We start from the raw sequence: 15,909 nt of genomic DNA, 5'->3' as shown, positions 1-15,909 counted from the left end.
GCTTGCATCGACGTAACCATTTACGACGAGCTCTTTGTCACCTCCATAAATGAGAAACATATCCTTAGTCCTTTCCAGGTATTTCAGGATGTTCTTGACCGCTGTCCAGTGATCCACTCCTTGATTACTTTGGTACCTCCCTGCTGAACTAATAGCAAGGCACACATCAGGTCTGGTACACAGCATTGCATACATGATAGAGCCTATGGATGAAGCATAGGGAACACCTTTCATTTTCTCTCTATCTTCCGCAGTGGTCGGGCATTGAGTCTGACTCAACTTCACACCTTGTAACACAAGCAAGAACCCTTTCTTTGCTTGATCCATTTTGAACTTCTTCAAAACTTTGTCAAGGTATGTGCTCTGTGAAAGTCCAATTAAGCGTCTTGATCTATCTCTATAGATCTTAATGCCCAATATATAAGCAGCTTCACCGAGGTCTTTCATTGAAAAACTCTTATTCAAGTATCCTTTTATGCTATCCAGAAATTCTATATCATTTCCAATCAATAATATGTCATCCAGATATAATATTAGAAATGCTACAGAGCTCCCACTCACTTTCTTGTAAATACAGGCTTCTCCAAAAGTCTGTATAAAACCATATGCTTTGATCACACTATCAAAACGTTTATTCCAACTCCGAGATGCTTGCACCAGTCCATAAATGGATCGATGGAGCTTGCACACTTTGTTAGCACCCTTTGGATCGATAAAACCTTCAAGTTGCATCATATACAACTCTTCTTCCAGAAATCCATTCAGGAATGCAGTCTTTACATCCATTTGCCAAATTTCATAATCATAAAATGCAGCAATTGCTAACATGATTCGGACGGACTTAAGCATCGCAACGGGTGAGAAAGTCTCATCGTAGTCAACTCCTTGAACTTCTCGAAAACCTTTCGTAACAAGTCGAGCTTTGTAGATAGTAACATTACCGTCAGCGTCAGTCTTCTTCTTGAAGATCCATTTATTCTCGATGGCTTGCCGATCATCGGGCAAGTCAACTAAAGTCCACACTTTGTTCTCATAATGGATCCTGTCTCAGATTTCATGGCCTCAAGCCATTTCGCGAAATCTGAGCTCATCATCGCTTCCTCGTAGTTCGTAGGTTCGTCATGGTCTAGCAACATGACCTCGAGAACAGGATTACCGTACCACTCTGGTGCGGATCTTACTCTGGTTGACCTACGAGGTTTGGTAGTAACTTGATCTGAAGTTACATGATCATCATCATTAGCTTCCTCACTAATTGGTGTAGCAGTCACAGGAATAGATTGCTGTGATGAACTACTTTCCAATAAGGGAGCAGGTACAGTTAACTCATCAAGTTCTACTTTCCTCCCATTCACTTTTTTCGAGAGAAACTCCTTCTCTAGAAAGGATACATTCTTAGCAACTAATGTCTTGCCTTCGGATCTGTGATAGAAGGTGTGCCCAACAGTCTCTTTTGGGTATCCTATGAAGACACATTTCTCCGATTTGGGTTCGAGCTTAACAGGTTGAAGCTTTTTCACATAGGCATCGCGGCCCCAAACTTTAAGGAACGACAACTTTGGTTTCTTGCCAAACCATAGTTAATAAGGTGTCGTGTCAACGGATTTAGATGGTGCCCTATTTAACGTGAATGCAGTCGTCTCTAAAGCATAACCCCAAAATGATAGTGGTAAATCAGTAAGAGACATCATAGATCGCACCATATCCAGTAAAGTACGATTACGACGTTTGGACACACCATTACGCTGTGGTGTTCTGGGTCGCGTGAGTTGCGAAACTATTCCGCATTGTTTCAAATGAAGACCAAACTCGTAACTCAAATATTCTCCTCCATGATCAGATCATAGAAACTTTATTTTCTTGTTACAATGATTTTCCACCTCACTCTGAAATTCTTTGAACTTTTCAAATGTTTCAGACTTATGCTTCATCAAGTAGATATATCCATATCTGCTCAAATCATCTGTGAAGGTGAGAAAATAACGATACCTGCCGCGAGCCTCAACATTCATTGGACCACATACATCAGTATGTATGATTTCCAACAAATTTTTTGCTCACTCCATTGTTCCGGAGAATGGAGTTTTAGTCATCTTGCCCATGAGGCATGGTTCGCAAGTACCAAGTGATTCATAATCAAGTGACTCCAAAAGTCCATCAGAATGGAGTTTCTTCATGCGCTTTACACTAATATGACACAAACGGTAGTGCCACAAATAAGTTGCACTATCATTATCAACTCTGCATCTTTTGGCTTCAATATTATGAATATGTGTATCACTACTATCGAGATTCAATAAAAATAGACTACTCTTCAAGGGTGCATGACCATAAAAGATATTACTCATATAAATAGAACAACCATTATTCTCATATTTAAATGAATAACCGTCTCGCATCAAACAAGATCCAGATATAATGTTCATGCTCAACGCTGGCACCAAATAACAAGTATTTAGGTCTAAAACTAATCCCAAAGGTAGATTTGGAGGTAGCGTGCCGACCGCGATCACATCGACTTTGGAACCATTTCCCACGCGCATCATCACCTCGTCCTTAGCCGATCTTCGCTTAATCTGTAGTCCCTATTTCGAGTTGCAAATACTAGCAACAGAACCAGTATCAAATACCCAGGTGCTACTGCGAGCATTAGTAAGGTACACATCAATAACATGTATATCACATATACCTTTGTTTACCTTGCCATCCTTCTTATCCGCCAAATACTTGCGGCAGTTCCACTTCTAGTGACCAGTTCCTTTGCAGTAGAAGCACTCAGTCTTAGGCTTACGTCCAGACTTGGGCTTCTTCACTTGAGCAGCAACTTGCTTGCTGTTCTACTTGAAGTTCCCCTTCTTCCCTTTACCCTTTTTCTTTAAACTGGTGGTCCTGTTGACCATCAACACTTGATGCTCCTTCTTGATTTCTAACTCCGCAGCCTTTAGCATCGCGAAGAGCTCAGGAATTGTCTTATCCATCCCTTGCATGTTATAGTTCATCACGAAGCTCTTGTAGCTTGGTGGCAGTGATTGAAGAATAATGTCAATGACACTATCATCAGGAAGATTAACTCCCGGTTGAATCAAGTGATTATTATACCCAGACATTTTGAGTATATGTTCACTGACAGAACTATTCTCCTCCATCTTGCAGCTATAGAACTTATTGGAGACTTCATATCTCTCAATCCGGGCATTTGCTTGAAATATTAACCTCAACTTCTGGAACATCTCATATGCTCCATGACGTTCAAAACGTCGTTGAAGTCCCGGTTCTAAGCCGTAAAGCATGGCACACTAAACTATCGAGTAGTCATCAGCTTTGCTCTGCCAGACGTTCATAACATCTGGCGTTGCTCCTGCAGCGGGTTTGGCACCTAGCGGTGCTTCCAGGACGTAATTCTTGTGTGTAGCAATGAGGATAATCCTCGAGTTATGGACCCAGTCCGTGTAGTTGCTACCATCATCTTTCAACTTACCTTTCTCTAGGAACGCATTAAAATTCAACGGAACAACAGCATGGGCCATCTATCTACAACAACATAGACATAGTTGCTACCATCATCTTTCAACTTAGCTTTCTCTAGGAACGCATTGAAATTCAATGGAACAACAGCATGGGCCATCTATCTACAACAACATAGACATGCAAAATACTATCAGGTACTAAGTTCATGATAAATTAAAGTTCAATTAATCAAATTACTTAAGAACTCCCACTTAGATAGACATCCCTCTAATCATCTAAGTGATCACGTGATCCATATCAACTAAACCATGTCCGATCATCACGTGAGATGGAGTAGTTTTCAATGGTGAACATAACTATGTTGATCATATCTACTATATGATTCATGCTCGACCTTTCGGTCTCAGTGTTCCGAGGCCATATCTGCATATGCTAGGCTCGTCAAGTTTAACCTGAGTATTCTGCGTGTGCAAAACTGCCTTGCACCCGTTGTATGTGAACGTAGAGCTTATCACACCCGATCATCATGTGGTGTCTCGGCACGAAGAACTTTCGCAACGGTGCATACTCAGGGAGAACACTTGTACCTTGAAATTTAGTGAGAGATCATCTTATAATGGTACCGCCGTACTAAGCAAAATAAGATGCATAAAGGATAAACATCACATGCAATCAATATAAGTGATATGATATGGCCATCATCATCTTGTGCCTTTGATCTCCATCTCCAAAGCACCGTCATGATCACCATCGTCACCGGCGCGACACCTTGATCTCCATCGTAGCATCGTTGTCGTCTCGCCAACTATTGCTTCTACGACTATCGCTACCGCTTAGTGATAAAGTAAAGCAATTACATGGCGATTGCATTTCATACAATAAAGCGACAACCATATGGCTCCTGCCAGTTGCCGATAACTCCGTTACAAAACATGATCATCTCATACAATAAAATTTAGCATCATGTCTTGACCATATCACATCACAACATGCCCTGTAAAAACAAGTTAGACGTCCTCTACTCTGTTGTTGCAAGTTTTACTTGGCTGCTACGGGCTGAGCAAGAACCGTTCTTACCTACGCATCAAAACCACCACGATATTTCGTCAAGTATGTGCTATTTTAACCTTCATAAGGACCGGGCGTAGCCACACACAATTCAACTAAAGTTGGAGAAACTGACACCTGCCAGCCACCTGTGTGCGAAGCACGTCAGTAGAACCAGTCTCGCGTAAGCGTACGCGTAATGTCGGTCCAGGCCGCTTCATCCAACAATAGCGCTGAATCAAAGTATGACATGTTGGTAAGCAGTATGACTTGTATAGACCACAACTCACTAGTTTTCTACTCGTGCATATAACATCTACGCATCAACCTGGCTCTGATACCACTGTTGGGGAATGTAGTAATTTCAAAAAAAAATCTACGCACACGCAAGATCATGGTGATGCATAGCAACAAGAGGGGAGAGTGTTGTCCATGTACCCTCGTAGACCAAAAGCAGAAGTGTTATGACAACGCGGTTGATGTAGTCGTACGTCTTCACGATCGACCGATCCTAGTAACGAACGTACGGCACCTCCGCGATCTGCACACGTTCAGCTCGGTGACGTCCCACGAACTAATGATCCAGTAGAGCTTCGTCAGCACGACGGCGTGATGTAGTGATGATGAAGCTACCAGCACAGGGCTTCGCCTAAGCACTACGATGATATGACCGAGGTGGATTATGGTGGAGGGGGGCACCACACATGGCTTGGAACAATCAACTTGTGTGTTCTAGGGTGCCCCCTACCCCCATATATAAAGGATCAAGGGGGGCGGCTGGCCTTGGGGTGCGCCAAGGAGAGGGGGGAGTCCTCCTCCTAGTGGGAGTAGGAGTCCCCTTTCCTAGTCCAACTAGGAAGGAGGAAGGGGAAAGGAAGGAGAGGGAGAGAGGAGGAAAGAGGGGGCGCCGCCCCCCTCCTTGTCCAATTCGGACTCCCGGGGGGTGCAGCCAGCTCTAGGCCCTCTCCTCTCTCTCCCACAAGGCCCATGTTGGCCCACTATATCCCCCGGGGGTTCTGATAACCCCCCGGCACTCCGATAAATATCCGGTGACCCCCGGAACTCATCCGGTGCCCGAATATAGTCGTCCAATATATCAATCTTTATGTCTCGACCATTTCGAGACTCATTGTCATGTCCGTGATCACATCCAGGACTCCGAACTATCCTTGGTACATCAAAACACATAAACTCATAATACCGATCGTCACCGAACGTTAAGCGTGCGGACCCTATGGGTTCGAGAACTATGTAGACATGACCGAGACATGTCTCCGGTCAATAACCAATAGCGGAACCTGGATGCTCATATTGGCTCCTACATATTCTACGAAGATCTTTATCGGTAAAACCGCATAACAACATACGTTGTTGCCTTTTGTCATCGGTATGTTACTTGCCCGAGATTCGATCGTCCGTATCTCAACACCTAGTTAAATCTCGTTACCAGCAAGTCTCTTTACTCGTTCCGTAATGCATCATCCCACAACTAACTCATTAGTCACATTGCTTGCAAGGCTTATATTGATGTGCATTACCGAGAGGGCCCACAGATACCTCTCCGACAAACGGAGTGCCAAATCCTAATCTCGATCTATGCCAACTCAACAATTACCATCGGAGATAGCTGTAGAGCACCTTTATAATCACCCAGTTACGTTGTGACGTTTGGTAGCACACAAAGTGTTCCTCCGATATTCGACCGAGAAGAGAGGTCGAGCTAACACAAGGGTGACAAGTACTCGCCTTGAGCTCGACAACAAATATCGTGAGGCAAAAGGAATGTTGCATATGCCACATTGTTGAGGTTCGTCAAACGACTTTACGCCCACATGGGAGTTGGCACGTTCTGCTAGGAGCCGCTACCAACTATCGACTCTGGTCCTGTCCATGTGTACGTGAACCTATAGGGTCGCACACTTAAGGGGCTGCAGCCCATTCGGATTGGATCTGAGTAAAAAATGGATGTGGACTCCTAGTGGGCTCAAGTGTTGAGCCCACCTCGGAGGTCTATATAAAGGGGAGTGGGCACACCACTTAGGGTTGATCGGATTGAACCCTAGTCAGCCACAGCCACTCCCCATGCCCATGCCGCGCGACCGGACCTAGCAGTCCGTCGCTCGTCGCTGCTCCCCGTACGTGTGGATACCTTGGAGGCATCGCATATGCGGTGCTTGGACGAATCGTTCGAGGGAACCGCGAGGTGCCGTTCGCGGGAGATCACCGTTCACGGGTCTTCGCTATTTGCGGGAGATCGGCAACGCGAGGAGGAGACGGCCCGGGAGATCAGCTACAAGCATCACCAACTCTACTTCCGCTGTGGTGACTGCGCGTCTAGTGGTAAACCCGACCCCGTGATCTATTTCCAGCAGCATGATCTTGGGTGCGTGATAGAAAATTTTATTTGGCGCTAGCGTAGCGTACCGCGTGTTCCAATAGTGGTATCAGAGCCTCCGCTGTGTGGTAATAGATTCGATGATATGCATATGAGATATGTAGATCGGTTCAGGTGCGGGTCGATGAGATCGGTCGCGCATGTCAGTGTTGAAGGTTGGTTTCATGATCTTGTTTCCGTGATCGTGATGCAGAGGTCGTGACACGACTTACCCCTACCAGTCGGTTGTCCGCCATCGGGGTAGATAGTGGAACATAAATCCAGATGCAGCATGCGAAGATCAATGAGATTGATCGAATCGGAACATAGATCAACACCTTGGAAATGTGATTTCCGCGGTGCTGAAATCTGTTGGAGCGGTCTCGGTAAAACAACTGTAACTTTTGCATACGAACTCCGATTTTGCTCCACGACCTGTCAAACTGAAGCTAACGAAAAGTTGGATTAGCAGCGAAATTCTGAAACGGGATTTCGGCGCTTCTGGCTAGGCCAAAATCCGCTTGGAAGATAGAGTTTCAGGAGGTTTTATCTTCGGCGGTAGAACGCCTGACTCGTTTTTGCAAGGAATGACTGTGATTTGGTATAGCCCATGTATGTTGCTTGTATATTATTGTTTCATGACCTGCGTGTCATGAGTGCGGCAACCGGCAGGAGCCATATGGTTGTCCCATTATTGTATTAATGACCTGCGTGTCAACATGAGAAGCCATGTAATGTAATTTACTTTCAGCAGCTATTAGTTTTTAATAGCATAGTATCTTATGTAACACTTGGCGGTTGACACCATGTCGTGGAGATGGAGATCACCACGAGGACAACCATGCATGGGCAGACTGCGCACGTGGAGATGGAGATCACCACGCGCTGTGAAAAGGGGCTATACCATATCACACATACATAAACTGCCTGTGAAAGTTTATCCCTTTTATGCACCCTTCCTTTTGCATGGTAGTTGTTTTAAGTAAGGTGATCCCTCAAAGAATGTCAAGTACAAATGCCTCCCCAATTGCTGCACCTTCACATGTCAAGTATATTTAGTGGCGGGCCTATGAAATTAGGGTGCCACTAGATCTCCTTGAAGTGTTGGGTTTGTGTCGGACACTTACACGCGGATCATTGGTTGACTTGTCGTGGCTATCAAAACAGTTTTGGGCTACGAGGCATAGTAGTTGGCGAGGCATGAGATGTCCCCAACAACAAGAGTCGTATGGAGATACGATTAGCAAGAGTTGCTTCCCAAGTGATCTTGTCCTCTAGCGGTGATGCAAAAGATCACTAGTTGACATTTTGATCTTGGATCTTGAATCACTAAGTATCAACCGAGGGATGTTGATTTTAGTGGGAGTAATTATCTTATGAATTACTCTTCATGTATTCATATTAGTGGGAGTTGCTTACCGAGTGTTTTGCATATTTCTGTTGTAGATCAATGGCACCACCTGCTCAAGTTACCCCTTTTGCGTTGAAATCAATCCTGGAAAAAGATAAATTGAACGGAACAAACTTTACCACCTAGTATAGAAACCTGAGAATTGTTCTTAGGCATGAGAAAAAGGAACAAGTTCTAGAGAATCCGCTTCCAGAGGAACCTGCCGATAATGCTAATGCCACAGCCAGAAATGCCTACCAGAAACTCGTTGATGAATCAAACAAGATCAGCTGTCTCATGTTGGCTTCTAAGGAGCCCGATCTGCAGCAGCAGTTCGAAAATATTGAGGCTTTCGATATGATCGAGAACCTTAAGAGCATATTTCAAATGCAGGCTAGGACCGAAAGGTTCAACGTCTGGTGATCCTTGATGGATTGTAAGCTGAAAGAGGGTGATCCACTGAGCCCGCATGTGATCAAGATGATCGGGTACATGCAAGCTCTGGATAGGCTGGGCTTCCCACTTGGGGATGAGTTGTCCACAGATACAATTCTGGGTTCTCTTCCGAACAGCTATGGGCCGTTCATCTCGAACTACCATATGGATGGGATGGAAAAGAAGCTCACTGAATTGCATGGGATGCTCAAAGTGGCAGACCAGGATATCAAGAAAGGTACACATCGTCAAGTGTTGATGGTGCAGAACTCGGCTAAGTTCAAGAAGAGCTGGTCCAAGAAAAAGGCTAAGGCAAAGGGCAAAGAGAAGGAGGCAACTCCAACTGCAACCGATGCGCCTAAGTCAGGGATGGCTTCGGGGAGTATTTTCTTTCATTGCAAGGAACCCGGACACTGGAAAAGGAACTGTAGCAAGTGGCTTGCCGAGAAGGGCAAGAAGACTGGAAGTATGACTTCTTCTTCAGGTACACTTGTTGTATATGTTATAGACATTTGTCTTGCTGATGTTTCTAGTAGCTCTTGGGTATATGATACTGGATCCGTTGTTCACATATGCAACTCGATGCAGGGGCTAAGCAGAACTAGGAATGTCGCAAGAGGAGAAGTTGACATTCGTGTCGGGAATAAAGCAAGAGTTGATGCATTGGCCGTCGGCACTATGCAACTTAATTTACCTTCAAGATTTGTAATGGAACTTGATAATTGATGAGACATGGTTATGAATTCAGTATTAAGGACAATGGTTGTTCTATTTACTTGAATAATATGTTTCATGGCTTTGCACCCGTTGTAAATGGGTTATTTATCCTAGATCTTGAAGGTGAATCAGTCTATAACATAAATGTCAAGAGGCATAAGCTTAATGAGATAAATCCGACTTACATCTGGCATTGTCGACTAGGACACATTAGTCAAAAGCGCATGAAGAAGCTCCATGATGATGGAATTCTAACTTCGTCTGAGTTTGAATCATTCGAGACATTCGAGTCTTGCCTACTCGAAAAGATGACTAAGACTCCTTTTGCAAAGAGTTGCGAGAGGGCGTCCGAGTTGTTGGAACTTATACATAGTGATGTATGTGGACCAATGAGCACGGCAGCCAGAGGTGGTTTCCAATACTTCGTGACTTTCACCGACGACTTGAGTAGATATGGATATGTCTACTTGATGAGGCACAAGTCAGGAACTTTTGAAAAGTTCAGGGAGTTTCAGAACGAAGTGGAAAATCAACTCGGCAAGAAAATCAAACTTCTACGATCTGATCGTGGCGGTGAGTATATGAGCCAGGAGTTTGATGATCATCTGAAGAATCGTGGAATAGTTCCACAACTGACTCCTCCGGGTACGCCATAGAGAAATGGTGTGTCAGAACGGAGGAATCGGACCCTGTTGGACATGGTCCGATCGATGATGAGTCAGTCGGATTTACCCTTGTCATTTTGGGGATACGCTCTAGAAACTGCAGCTTTCACACTAAACAGGGTACCATCTAAGTCCGTAGATAAGACACCATATGAGATATGGACTGCGAAGAGTCACGGTTTGTCTTTTCTGAAAATTTGGGGATGTGAAGCATATGTCAAGCGACTCCAGTCGGATAAGCTCACACCCAAATCGGACAAGTGCATATTCGTGGGATATCCAAGGGAAACCTTGGGATATTACTTCTACAAATGTGAAGAGGGCAAAGTGTTTGTCGCTCGACATGGAGTTTTCCTTGAGAAAGGGTTTCTCAATCGGAAGGCTAGTGGGAGGACGGTACGACTAGAAGACATTCGAGAACCACACGGGGACGTTCCGGTAGGTGATACAGTCACACCGAAGTTAGTCAGGGAACCCGTAGTGGAGTCGACACCGGTTCCACGGAGGTCGGAAAGGTTACACAATTTGCATGACTGCAATGTGTTGTTCTTGGAGAACAACGAGCCGACTACGTATGCGGAAGCGATGGAGAGCCCTGATTCCGAGTTATGGCTTGAGGCCATGAGATCCGAATTAAAGTCCATGGATGACAATCAAGTTTGGAACTTGGTTGATCTGCCAGATGGCATTCGAGCCATTGAGTGCAAGTGGATCTTTAAGAAGAAAACTGATATGGACGGAAATGTCACAGTCCATAAGGCTCGACTTGTTGCTAAAGGTTATCGACAAGTTCAAGGAGTTGACTACTATGAGACTTACTCACCGGTAGCGATGCCTAAATCAATTCGGATCATTCTTGCTATAGCGGCATATTTCAACTATGAAATATGGCAGATGGATGTCAAAACGGCTTTCCTTAATGGAAATTTAACCGAGGATGTGTATATGACACAACCCGAGGGTTTTGTCGATCCAAAGAAGTCTAGCATGGTATGCAAGCTTCAGAGATCCATTTATGGATTAAGGCAAGCATATCGGAATTTGAACATTCGTTTTAATGAAGCTGTCAAAGAGTTTGGCTTCATCAAGAATGACTGTGATCATTGTGTATTCAAGAAGGTCAGTGGGAGCTCAGTCGCATTTCTGATCTTATATGTGGATGACATATTATTGATTGGAAATGATGTTCAAATGCTTGAATCTGTCAAGGACTCATTGAAAAATAGTTTTTGTATGAAGGACTTGGGAGAAGCAGCTTACATTTTGGGAATCAAGATCTATAGAGATAGATCGAGAAGGCTTATTGGATTAAGCCAGAGTGCGTATATTGACAAGGTGTTGAAGCGGTTCAACATGCAAGATGCCAAGAAAGGTTTCTTGCCCATGTCACAAGGCATTAGTCTTAGCAAGACTCAGAGTCCTACGACTCCTGATGAGCGAAGACGCATGGATGGGATTCCGTATGCTTCGGTTGTTGGGTCCATCATCTATGCTATGGTATGTACTCGTCCCGATGTTAGTTTTGCTCTTAGCACGGTGGGCAGATACCAGGTTGATCCAGGGGAGAGTCAGTGGACAGCGGTTAAGAATATCCTTAAGTACTTGAGAAGGACTAAGGATATGTTCCTGGTTTATGGAGGTGAGGATGAGCTCGTTGTAAATAGTTACACCGATGCTAGTTTCCAAACAGATAGGGATGATAGTCGATCGCAATCTGGGTTTGTGTTCATTCTGAACGGAGGAGCTCCAAGCAAGATACGGTAGCTGATTCTACAACACAGGCCGAGTACATTGCAGCTTCTGAAGCTGCAAAAGAAGGTGTTTGGGTGAAGAATTTTATTTCTGATCTTGGTCTGGTTGAGGGCGCGTCTAATCCATTGGACCTCTATTGTGATAATAGTGGTGCCATTGCGCAAGTCAAGGAACCACGGAACCATCATAAAATCAAACACATACTCTGGCGTTTTAACCTTATTCGCGACATTGTCGAAAGAGGTGATGTAAACATATGCAAGGTACACACGGATGCAAATGTTGCTGATCCATTGACGAAGCCTCTCCCACGTCCGAAGCATGAGGCGCACATGAGCTCCATGGGCATACGATGCCTAAATGATTGACTCTAGTGCAAGTGGGAGACTGTTGGAGATATGCCCTACAGGCAATCATGTGATGATGATATTTCTATATGTATTCATGAGTCCTTTGTATTGTCCTTGAACATCATCAATGATATGTATCAATAAGTATGTGACTTGTTTGTGGAACTATGTATTGTATGATGATTGTTTTAATGGTCCCTAGTTGATAAGGTTATGCGGACACATATCCTTGACTAGTATACGACTCGGTTGATGACTATGTTTCACAAGTCATGTGCATGGAGATGCTAAACCGATAGTATGGGCTCGGGGATGGAGATCACCGAGCCAGACAGACCCACTTTGAGACGCGGCGAGATATAGTCATCTGTTAGTCCCAAGTGCAATGTCTATGCCATGGCCTAGACCTGAGGTCCTCGCATGTTCTCGGGATGAGGATCGACTCACTTAGGGTCTATCAAACGCTACTCCGTAACTGGGTAGTTATAAAGGTAGCTTTCAGGTGAGTCGTGAGACATGCCGCGAGACATGGTTGACCAAGATGGAATTTGCCCCTCCTATTTGGAGAGATATTCTCTGGGCCCTCTCGAGTGATCAGATTTGGAAAGCATGGCCATGCGACATGGGTTAAGTGTTAACCCAGTTCGGGAATCTGTATCATGGTTTCGAGAAGAGAGGTCGAGCTAACACAAGGGTGACAAGTACTCGCCTTTAGCTCGACAACACATATCGTGAGGCAAAAGGAATGTTGCATATGCCACATTGTTGAGGTTCGTCAAACGACTTTACGCCCACATGGGAGTTGGCACGTTCTGCTAGGAGCCGCTACCAACTATCGACTCTGGTCGTGTCCATGTGTACGTGAACCTATAGGGTCGCACACTTAAGGGGCTGCAGCCCATTCAGATTGGATCTGAGTGAAAAATGGATGTGGACTCCTAGTGGGCTCAAGTGTTGAGCCCACCTCGGAGGTCTATATAAAGGGGAGTGGGCACACCACTTAGGGTTGATCAGATTGAACCCTGGTTAGCCACCGCCACTCCCCATGCCCATGCCGCGCGACCGGACCTAGCAGTCCGCCGCTCGTCGCTGCTCCCCGTACGTGTGGATACCTTGGAGGCATCGCATCTGCGGTGCTTGGATGAATCGTTCGAGGGAACCACGAGGTGCCGTTCGCGGGAGATCACCGTTCACGGGTCGTTGCTGTTCGCGGGAGATCGGCAACGCGAGGAGGAGACGGCCCGGGAGATCGGCTACACGCATCACCAACTCTACTTCCGCTGTGGTGACTGCGCGTCTAGTGGTAAACCCGACCCCGTGATCTATTTCCAGCAGCATGATCTTGGGTGCGCGGTAGACAATTTTATTTGGCGCTAGCATAGCGTAGCGCGTGTTCCAACAGCTGAAACACAATCTAGTAATGAACATGAACCGAGTGATAATATTAATGATGATGTTCATGATGATGCTCAGCCTAGCAATAACAATGATGTAGAAATTGAACCTGCTGTTGATCTTGATAACCCACAATCAAAGAATCAACATTATGATAAGATAGACTTCATTGCTAGGAAGCACGGTAAAGAAAGAGAACCATGGGTTCAGAAACCCATGCCATTTCCTCCTAAACCATCCAAGAAAAAGGATGGTGAGAATTTTGAGCGCTTTGCTGAAATGATTAGACCCATCTTTTTGCGTATGCGTTTGACTGATATGCTTCCTTATGCTAAGTATATGAAAGATATTGTTACTAATAAAAGAAAGATACTGGAAGCTGAAATTTCCACCATGCTTGCTAATTATACTTTTAAAGGTGGAATACCTAAGAAACTTGGAGATCCAGGAGTACCAACTATACCATGCTCCATTAAAAGAAACTATGTTAAAACTGCTTTATATGATCTTGGAGCCGGTGTTAGTGTTATGCCTCTCTCTTTATATCGTAGACTTGATTTGAATAAGTTGACACCTACTGAAATATCTTTGCAAATGGCCGATAAATCAACCGCTATACTTGTCGGTATTTGTGAGGATGTGCCTGTTGTGGTTGCAAACGTTACTATCTTAACGAACTTTGTTAGTCTTGATATTCCCGAGGACGATAGTATGTCGATTATCCTTGGTAGACCCTTTTTGAATACTGCAGGGGCTGTTATTGATTGCAACAAAGGCAATGTCACTTTTAATGTTAATGGTAATGAGCATACGGTACACTTTCCGAGGAAACAACCTCAAGTCCACAGTATCAATTCTATTGGAAAAATTCCAACGATTACTATTGGAGGTTTTGAATTTCCTCTTCCTACTGTCAAAATGAAATATGATATTCTTATTGTTGGGGACGTGCATATCCCTGTTGAGGTAACCTAGTGCTATTCGAAAATTCTCCAGTTCCATGCGATTCGGAATGAGTTTGTTAACAAGACTAGATCAACCTTGTTAGTGGATTCCTTTTGATGAGCATGAGATGGATGAAGTTAGAAAGAACCACTCTCTGTACCCTCCTTTTTACTTTATGTTATTTAGATTAAATAAAGAAAAAATAGTACTTTCTGTCTGTTTTCTGAATTATCCTGGCAATGAAAAAAATACCCTGAAAAAAAAGTTCTCCAAATGCCTTGAAATTGAAATATGATTTTTTGTAGAAAGAATATCTGGCACTGAGAACACACCAGGGGGAGCCACCACCTGTCCAAGAGGGTCCAGGGTGCGCCCACCCCCTCAGGGCCCCCTGGGCGCGCCCCCTACTTCATGGGCCCCACATGGCCCCCCTCCACTTATTCCTGCACCCACACACTTCGTCTTCCTCCAGAAAAAATCACCACACAGCTCAAACTCGTGTTCTAGCTCGTTTTGCTGCGATTTTCGATCTCCTTGCTCGAAGCTCCATTCACAAAACTAGTTCGGGGGGTTGTTCTTCGGTATGTGACTCCTCCAATGGTCCAATTAGTTTTTTTCTAGTGCTTTATTCATTGCAAATTTTTGCTGCTTAGGTGACCCTGTTCTTGAGCTTGCATGTCAAATTTATTTGGTCCCAAGTAGTCCTAATGCATGATATAGTCTCTAGGCACTTGTGGGAGTAGTTGCTATCAATTTTGTTGAGTTTGGTTAACTTTTATTTTGAGTTACTAAAACTTTCAGAAATTTTCAGAAAAAAAATGATGAAGAGATTGTTGAGAGGCTCTTCGAGCCGAAGCTCGAAGGATAAGAAAAGTGAGGAGGATAAGAAGCCCAAATATAATCTCCCTCGCACTACAGAGGTTTGGCCGTGTGAATGGCCTTGTGATGAGTTCTTGAAGGCAGCTGAGATTCATGATGGTTTTTATTATTTGGCTGAGAATGCAGGCCTCACCAACTTCCTCCGCGACCAGCGCAAACAGTATCTCCTACTCACTAATATTTTTGTGCAAAATTTTCATTTCCATGCTAGGAGATCACCACCTTCAGTGGAGTTTCATTTATATGATGAATTTAAGGAGATGACCTTGTATGATTTTTGTCGGGCATGCAAGATACCCTTTGAGGGCAGCATAGAGGAACCACACCGTAGTGATGTGGAGGGATTTATTAATGAAATTGTTGTAGGGGAAACGAGGAAAGTTTCCGGTGCAAGAATTACTAGCATACATTTTTCTGTTCTACGTTACTTTGCAGTATTTGCTAGTAGATGCTTGATTGGTCGCGGGAAGAGTGGAAATCTTAGTGCTCCTG

The sequence above is a fragment of the Aegilops tauschii genome, chromosome 7, assembly GCF_002575655.3.
Source record: "Aegilops tauschii subsp. strangulata cultivar AL8/78 chromosome 7, Aet v6.0, whole genome shotgun sequence".
Lineage (NCBI taxonomy): Eukaryota > Viridiplantae > Streptophyta > Magnoliopsida > Poales > Poaceae > Aegilops > Aegilops tauschii.
Note: the sequence above shows the minus strand (reverse complement) of the source record.